Genomic DNA, 9429 nt, shown 5'->3' with positions numbered 1-9429 from the left:
GTGAATTTCATTTACCTGAATTTAATAAATTAGAAGCTGTGGCAATTACTTTTAAAGTCAATAAACAACAAATTGTGCTTATTTCGATGTATGCACCACCGGGCAGGTCACTAACTGAAAACGAGCTGGACATCTTATATGGCTCAGCTCCCACATTCCTAGCAGTCGGCGATATTAATGCCAAACATAAAGACTGGAACTGTCGGAGCAATACAGCCAATGGCCTACTGCTGCAAAGACACGAGTCTAACAAAAATTATCAAGTACATGCTCCCTCAGAGCCCACTCACGATAGCGGAGTACTAAGGCACAACCCCGATATTTTAGATATTGCATTAAATAAGAGAGTTCAAACGGGATTCGAACTCAGAGTCTTTCACGAAATGTCGTCTGACCACTTTCCAGTACATCTACTATTCGATGACGTGGACACTGACATCAGTCCTCCGAGAAAAATTAAAGACTACAAGAAAGCCGACTGGAGAGGCTTTCAGACGTATTTAGTCGATAATTTGCCTGCAGCCGATGCTGCCAACTTCAAAACAAAAGATAACATCGAATCAGCAGTCACTGAACTTACAGTTAAAATTCAAACTGCAATTAACTCGTGCATCCCAGAAAAGGTGGTTAGATTTAAGCAAGATGAACTGCCGGTGTATATTAGGGATTTAATTTCTCAGAAAAATAGATTAAGGCGCGAATATACTCGACGTAGGCAGCGCGACATTAAAGCGAGAATTAATGAATTACAGAAAATAATTTCCGATGAAATAACTCTATGGAGGAGCAGCCAATGGGAGACGAAAGTCTCTCAGCTACAGGTGCAAGATGGTAGCACCTGGAGTATGACAAAGCGATTCCTTCATAAGATAGATAAAATACCTCCGCTACAAACACGCACTGGGTTCGCTTTTACACCGACAGACAAAGCACAAGCCTTCGCGAATACCCTTGAATTATCCTTTCAACCTAATATCGAACCCTGTGACCCGCAATTTAATGCCAGAATATACAGAGACCTTACAATTAAACTTAATCAGCCTTTAACCTCAAAACCTTACTTAACTCAATCTCAGGAAGTTAAACAGGCTATCAGGCGTATGAAACCACGTAAGGCACCGGGAAACGATGGCATTCAGGCAGTAGTCCTTAAGAAACTGCCCGATGAAATTTTGGAATACCTAGCTCAATTAATAAATGGAATACTTAAACTACAGTATTTTCCGTCGCAGTGGAAAGAAGCGAATGTGATAGTTTTTCATAAATCCGGAAAAGATAAGACACTGCCCCAAAATTATAGGCCCATTAGTCTGCTGAGTACATTGTCAAAAGTAGCTGAATGCATAATTCTACAGCGACTAAATACTCACATTAAAGAAAATGACGTACTGCCGGACGAACAATTTGGTTTTCGCAGCGCGCATTCAACAACGCATCAACTGGTCCGTATGACAGAACAAATAATAACTGCGTTCAATCAGAATAGCTATAATCTCGCAGCGTTTTTGGACATAGAAAAAGCCTTTGATAGAGTACTTCATGAAGGCTTAATTTATAAATTATATAAAACTGGCTTCCCCGATTGTTATATTAAATTACTGGCCTCGTATTTAGAAAATAGATCGTTTAGAGTCACGACAGAAGGAGCACAGTCCGATTTAAAAATAATTAAAGCAGGAGTCCCACAAGGCAGCATCTTGGGGCCGGTTTTATTCAATATTTATATCCACGATATGCCTAAGCCCGCACACCGATCAGTTCAGCTTGGCTGCTACGCGGACGATACGGTATTGTTTAGCAGATCTAGTATTCTAGAACTCGCAGCAGACAGATTACAAACCGCGTTAAATTCAATAGAACAGTGGTGCACAAAATGGCGAATTAAGGTAAACCCTACTAAATCAGAAGCTATAGTTTTTACGCGTAAACATCTCCCGCCACTTGAAGATAGACCACGACTAACACTTTTCAATGAGCAAATTCCTCACAAAAATGTGGTTAAATATTTAGGCGTACACATGGATAGGAAACTACTATGGCGCGATCACATAGAGGCGAAAAGAAAAACAGCTTTCACTAGGCTCATGACCCTCTACCCCGTCATGAGCAGACGTTTAGGTAGCTCTGTTAAAAACGGAATAATAATTTATAACGCACTAATAAAACCAATAATCACGTATGCAGCGCCGGTGTGGGCAACAGCAGCGGAATCTCACTTAATCAAGCTACAGAGAATTCAGAATAAGAGTATTCGTATTGCCACAGATGCGCCTGTGTATTGCCCCGTAAGGGCTATGCACAGAGAGCTCAAACTCGAACTTTTAAAACATTATTATTTCCGAACTGCGCAAAAATTCTATGATAAATGTGCCATAAGCAGAAACCCATATATTTCATCACTGGGCGAACAAGATCCAGAGTTGCATGGAAAATATAAAATGCCAAATTCAATCTTGGCTCACAGACCTCCGTAGTGTGCTGTGGCTGGCTGAGCGATCGGCCAATCAGTCTCCCGCGAGTTGAACTTAAATTATAGACATTAACGAATAATTTGCTTTTTCAAAATGGTCCGAAGCACGCAGGTGTAGGTTTGGCTCCCGGGAGTTCACTGCCTGTTGTGTTAGGGCTGACTCCCTATGCACGATGGGCATGGCCCGCCTGGCAGGCTTCACCTCCAGTGCCGGTTGTGTTTCTGAAAGACATGGGATTTTGAATTACAAGCTTGCAACAATGCCAGAATGCGAATAGGTCTTGACTTAATTCACCTGTAACTTTATACACCGACAGTTCCTCTATATTTAACTAGTAGTATAGTAGTAGATATTAGAGATTTGTAAATTAGTAATAAGTCCTAGATACTAAGTAATAGCCATCAAAAATATATATTTCTAAAATAATAATAAAAAATCTAAAAAAAAAAAAAATTAAAAAAATATATATATTTTTAGTTCTTATTTCAGTTTTATCTTAAGCACTGCACGTCCATCCCTGAGTTGGGTGTTTGCATATTTCGTAACGAAATGCCTAGTTTGTAAGTCATTTATCTTTTTTCTGTTTTAGTTTCTTAGTTTTTTAGGTGCTGACTGGCGGCGGAGTGAGTGGTCAGTGCAACCACTCACCACCAGGGGCGCTTGCGTCCCTGGTCACTAAATCCAGTCCTGGATAAAAAGCAAAGCGGACTACGAGTCCAAGTTCCCAACCCCCGCATGGTAGACTCTTTTCTACTCTGTCCAACACTTCATCCAGACCATCCTCTGTCTCCTGTAAATTCCTACACGTAATGCATGCCAATTTGCATCCCGCATGAATGTGCCCAGGGTTTTCCCTGTGTCTATGCAGGTTTTACCTGGGCCCAACCTATCTCTAGTTATAGTCTAGATTTAAGAGTGAGGGGAGTTAGTCATGGCGCCAATCGCTGCCATGGCTGGCCAATCCCCTCCTAGCACATGATGCATGCGACCCTCTCCCTGCATGGCTAATCCCAGCATGACTAGGCGTATAGGCTTCGGCCTGAGACGCACCTAGGTCCCTCCCTAACCCGGACCCCTCCAAAATACACTTAGTTTTAGTTAGGTTAGGAAAGAAAAAATCATAACAGCACGACCATGTTGGTGGATATCAAAAACACTTTATAATAATAATTGTGAGGTTAAGTGTTTAATTCATAGAAAGAAAGTGCATATTTAGTAATAATCTTAAGATTAATATTCACTGTTATATTACAAGTATTCGTTATGTTCAGGATCTTTCAACGCACTAAATTAAAACAGCAAGCATCATGTACCTCGGGATCAAGTGAAAAACTTGGATATGAGATACTGAACTTTAACTAACTTCCAGATTTGCGTGTAAATTAAGAGATATGTATCATCATTTAGTTCATATTTTCTCTCTACAGGTTTTAAAGTTTAGCCTAGGTTGATGTAATTTTTTTCGTATCACGTGTCCAAATTGATCCCTTGGTTTTGTGGTACAAGATGCTTGCTGTTTTAATTTGTTACGTCGAAAGAGTATGGACATAACAAATACTAGAACATCACAAGACAAACAAATTATCTCAGGTGTTGTGAAATAATTTATTTTGTAACTGTTTTACATTCATATATAAATTGTAATAACACAAGTTAGTACGTATGCCCATGTTCTTTCAATGTACCAAATCAAAACATCAAGCAAAATGTACCACAGGAACAATGTATACAAGATCATGCCTTCTGGATCAAGGGATGAATTTGAATATGTTATACGGAACTTTTACCAATTTCACTTTCGGGACAAGTATATATCACAATATCATTATCACATTAATGATGACATTAACATGGCACATTTATGTCATTACCATTTCTGCATTATTATGTGACTAGCATGATTATATGGGGGTTTTAGTTTGGGAGTATTCTAATGCTTGTTTTGCACAAAATATGTTTGTGTATTAAACTAGCTCTCTGGTAACGTATTTTATGCTATGGCCATGCTTATTCTAGATTTAGAACATACCTACTACAGTATATATTTTACCTGTGGTATCATATTCTATACTTAAGAACAAGCCCTACCTGTACTAGTATAATAGAACACCATACTGAAGATATATTACATTTCATTATTATTTCTCAAGATACATATATATCTGATGTAACAGAAGCATATGAATGTCCTCCGTCCAAAAGTTTTTTTCCCAGTGTTTGTACTTTAAGAACGTACAGGTATGTGTGAATGCACAGGTATTATAATGTAAGCTTTAAACTTTGATTACTTGCTAACCTGTAGAAATTTAAAGTCTGTTTTCAGGATAAATTCAGGGCTATGACTAGTGTCAAAAAAAGTTTTTGTCTAATTTTTTTTTAGTTTGTGGAAAAGCCACAACGTAAGATTATTACCCACCTCTCTTCTAACAGCAAATAAAATGCACAGAGTAATTGTATTGTTTTGCGGCTTTTAAATGAATAAAGAAAAAATTCTGAAAAACTTTTTCTCACATCCTGACATGTATCGAAATATTTCCCAAGAGAATGTTGAGGTACTTTAAGTTGTTTATCGTTTTTAAAACTGCACAAGATTTTATTAAGTTTGTTTTAATCAACAAAAGTAAGAAGAGTAAAAATTATAACTTTTTTTTTTTACTTCCTGATATGTTTTTCAGTCATTACCCAAGAGAGCAATACTTGCAGCAAGAAACACACAACTCCATATGTGACAAAATCTGATTATGAGGCCCTTGATTTTATTGAAGCAAGCTTTTTGCAAGCACAGCAGGGACTCGCACATGGCGGCGCTTGCGATATCGCAATCACGAATGTTAAAACTATAAAACTATTGGTAGACTGCTTGATGTAACACAGTGCTGTCTTACAAAATGATTCCAAAGCATTTCAGGAAGCAAAAGGTATTTTGTAATTTTTATTTTCTTGTTTGCAAAAAATCTGATAAACTGTAAAATTACAATGAACACAAAACACTACTACTTAATTACTATAACATTTTATAAAATCATAAAAATAAACCACCAACTTCTTTTCTGGCTGCTTGTCTTAAGTTTACACAAAAAATATTTACTGTTCTGCCATTAATCTCACTTAGTATTGCAGCATACAGTATCGCAAAATGCAGTCACTACTACAATCACCACACGTTTATATTCTATACATCTACCTGAGAAACATTAAGAGCTAAGTGCTGTTAACTTTTGTTACCATTTGTATTTATAAGCAGTAGTAGTTTTTTTTTTTTTAATTAACGTGTGTAGGTGCTAATTTTGCCATTGCATTAAATCACCCAAACACTCTTTGTGATGTAGGTATACGATATTTCCAATTTTTTATGTAACTGAATGTTTGACAAATATTAAAAACAAAAAAAAAATATTGAAAGCTGTGAATACATGAAGAACAGTATACATTTAAATAAGATAGGCCTACCAAAACTATTGAGCTTATCAAATTATACATATACTTACCAAATGAAATGTGTTGACCATCTGGTGTGTATCATGTTGCCATGAATATTATTTTTCTGCTATATAGTTTCTGTTAAATACTATGTATTACTTTATTGCTCTACAGTTTCTGTTATGGACTTTGTCTCCAGATTGCCATTTATATGACTTATTCTCTACATTCTCAGTACTTGTAATTGTTTCTGTTTGTTGCAGGTATGTAAGGAAATTAGAAAATGAGCTGAAACATTAAACTCTTTGGACACTCCATAGAAAGGAAGAATTATTTTCTGTTTAATGCTGGCATGTGAAGACATTAGAACATTTTCTTGTAGATTAAATTCTTTGGACATTCAATGAAAATGAATTATTTTGTGAATTTTTGTTATAATAGTGCTTTTTTTATTTCACTTAGAATTTTATTTCATTGCCGGTTAATTGATAGTAACTAAGAAAGTGAAATAAATTTTTTTTTGGAGAAATAAAGAGTATTTTTTACAACCTTATATTTCATGATTGTCTATCTTCAAAACTTATCAAACTTGGGTGATTCATATGGAAAAAATAATGCTGTCATTTAAAGGAAAGAAAAGTGTAAAGATTTTTGCTGAACGTTCATAATAAATAATTTTACCTTTTGACATGTCAGTTATCTTTAAAACACATTGTAGTTATTAGTATGTACAAGAAAGAAAGTGCAAGATTTTATGCCTTTAAAATATTAGTGTTTAAATATTCAATGTGTCTTCGTTTTTTTTAATTCCACAGCACATAAATGAATTTTTTTTATAAAGTGAACATATAAATTTAAATGTAACATGTAACCTTTTATATGGTATCGCTTTCAAGATACATTCACCCACTGTGTTGGTACATATCAAGTAAACCAACGAACAATTAGGAAAGCTACAATGATAGGGTTTTTTATACAGGAATGTTACGGATAAAATAATACAATGGAAAGAGATTACTGTGGACACAAAAAAAATTTAATATTTATGTTTTTTTTTTTTTTCATAAAAAAATATTCTTTAGTGACAATCTAGGCTGCAAATGTCTCATACATTACTGAATTTCTATAATGAGCATTACCAACACAGAGCTTACACAGTAATATTTCCTCTTTACATTATACCATCAGGTGACACTACAAAGTCTCATAACATGCTATTGTTTTAAACAACCTCAGTATGTACCTTTATGGACAATTACTTTTATGGTGAGAAACATAATGTAGTAATTTGTGCATAAAATAATTGTTTATATAATTTACTTAATAGTCATGCAGTATAGCTGCACAGTATGAACCTCACAAATATAATGAAACCAGTTTTTAGTGAATGACCACAATATTAACTCTCAGCATTTTCACACACATGTCTTGAAATATTGTGGTAAATGTTTTATAGACTTTCTCACCTCTAAATCTTTTTTCTCTCGTTACCCACACATCCCTGGGTCATCTTTGCGGAGCCGGGCTTATCCCAACCGCCTTAGATTTAACCCTGCCACGTGACCACGCCGCAGGGTCGACAATTATGGAACTCGCTGACTCCAGAGGTAAGCGTTTTAATTTAATGTAGCCGTGCATATGTCTGCTGGCCCAAACAAAGACATTAAAGCACTTGTAGATTCACGGCTCGTAGAGCCTGTTCGAGTCGTAATTCAAAAACTTACGGGTATGGCCGACTCCATGCAAATCCCCAATAAGACTGCTGTTAGATGTAACGTAAGCACATAATGAAGCAATCAGAAACTTTTGTCAGGGTAAAGTATAAGGTATAACGCATAGTGTAACACCGCAATGCATAGCATGCCAATTAATGCGAGAACAAATTGACAGTGATTTCCAGTGCCCCCTTACCTAAGTTAGGCATCAGCCAACCATGCTGCCTGAGGAGTGTGATACTTCTCTAGTTAGTAATTCAACCACTGCCACGATCCTAATGAACAAAGCTGGGGCCGACGACCCACCAAACAGCTGCATAAGTTAGCCTGGCACCCTCCCGGAAAGAAAATAAAATTTTTAAGCTGTAAATATATAAAGGTGATTTTGAATTTTCCATGAAAAACAATTGAAACATGTTATAGATACAACACTAAATATAATTATCCTGAAACATGTTGAATTCAGTTAAGTTCTGTTACATAGTTGAACAGTGACGAGATTCTGCAAGATAGGAATAGCCTCTGTCCTTAAGTATGGGCGGTGGGCCTTCACTAATCAAAATTCCCGCGCGTCTTGTTAAAAGAAAAACAAAGTCCCGAAGTTGGCCGAAGGTGAATTCTTCGGGCATGTTCGGGTTGGTCCTCAACCCTTTGTGAAATGTAGGCTTCCCTGCGATCATACCCGACCTTGGATCATACCATTTCTTTGCAACTTGACAACGAAAAAATTACAGCCAGATACAACCAGAGAAAGGTTTAGCGCGTGATAGTTGGCACCTTTGTAGTCACCATATTTTATATTTTTTTCGATAAAGGATACAGATATTGTGAAATTGCTTTATGTTAGTCCTTATAATGGGACGTTAAACTATTTCCGCAAAAGAAAAAAATTTCCGCAAGAAAAAAAATACACAAGGTTCAAGGTGGATTTAAACCCACGAACACCAGGCCTAAGATTCCTCGATACAATACGCCTTTACCCGCACGACCACCAGTTCATTTGAGAAATGTGGTTGCAGGTGTATGTACTTATGAAATATTTTTCTACACTAGTAAAGTCCAAATTATTTAGCCAGATTGAAACTGATGATCGTTTAGTAATGAATTTCAATTCTGTTTATTATATTTGTTTTCCACTATTATATATTTTTAATTTTCAACTTCAAAAACTACAGAAGTAGCTATCAGGTAATATGGAGAACGACAGGCCAACATCCTCTAATTTTCGTTTTCGGCAATATGCCACGCAGCATCTAGTTTTAAGTGACATTTTAAAAATATAATCTTTCATTTTCAAATCCCATTATTACCACGAGACAATTCAAACATGGCCGTATGTAATTATAACAACTGGATATGTAATAAACTAAAGAGATCAAATTTTGTATTTTTTTTTCCGATGTTGGTGAAACATGGTATGATCCAATTTTTAAGGATTCAGTTCGTCCTATCTACTGTCACCCCCCTGTGCTTATGTTGTGTGTGACGAAAAGAATACAAGTGATATTTGGTTTTCAAGTATTTATATCCAAAAATTATAATATTCCCACAGGTCTAATTTGATAACAATTTACATTAAAAGCTTGCAAGTATTGATTGATTGTAGTATTTCTGTTATCCCATCCCCTTTCTGCTTTAAAGACACCAACATTTTATCAACCTATGACTAAAATCATGTTTAGTTTGCAATTGATGAATTATTTTAGAGTCTGTTTTGCCATCATGGTTCAACAACAACAAATCTGTGCAAAATGCATAATCAAAACTCATCAAAATCCATGGTTTTGTGTTCTTGTAAAATTTCTCTCTCCTGCCATAATATT

Source organism: Bacillus rossius, chromosome 12, assembly GCF_032445375.1.
Source record: "Bacillus rossius redtenbacheri isolate Brsri chromosome 12, Brsri_v3, whole genome shotgun sequence".
Lineage (NCBI taxonomy): Eukaryota > Metazoa > Arthropoda > Insecta > Phasmatodea > Bacillidae > Bacillus > Bacillus rossius.
The sequence above is the reverse complement of the archived record's forward strand: the minus strand, read 5'-3'. Positions refer to the sequence as shown.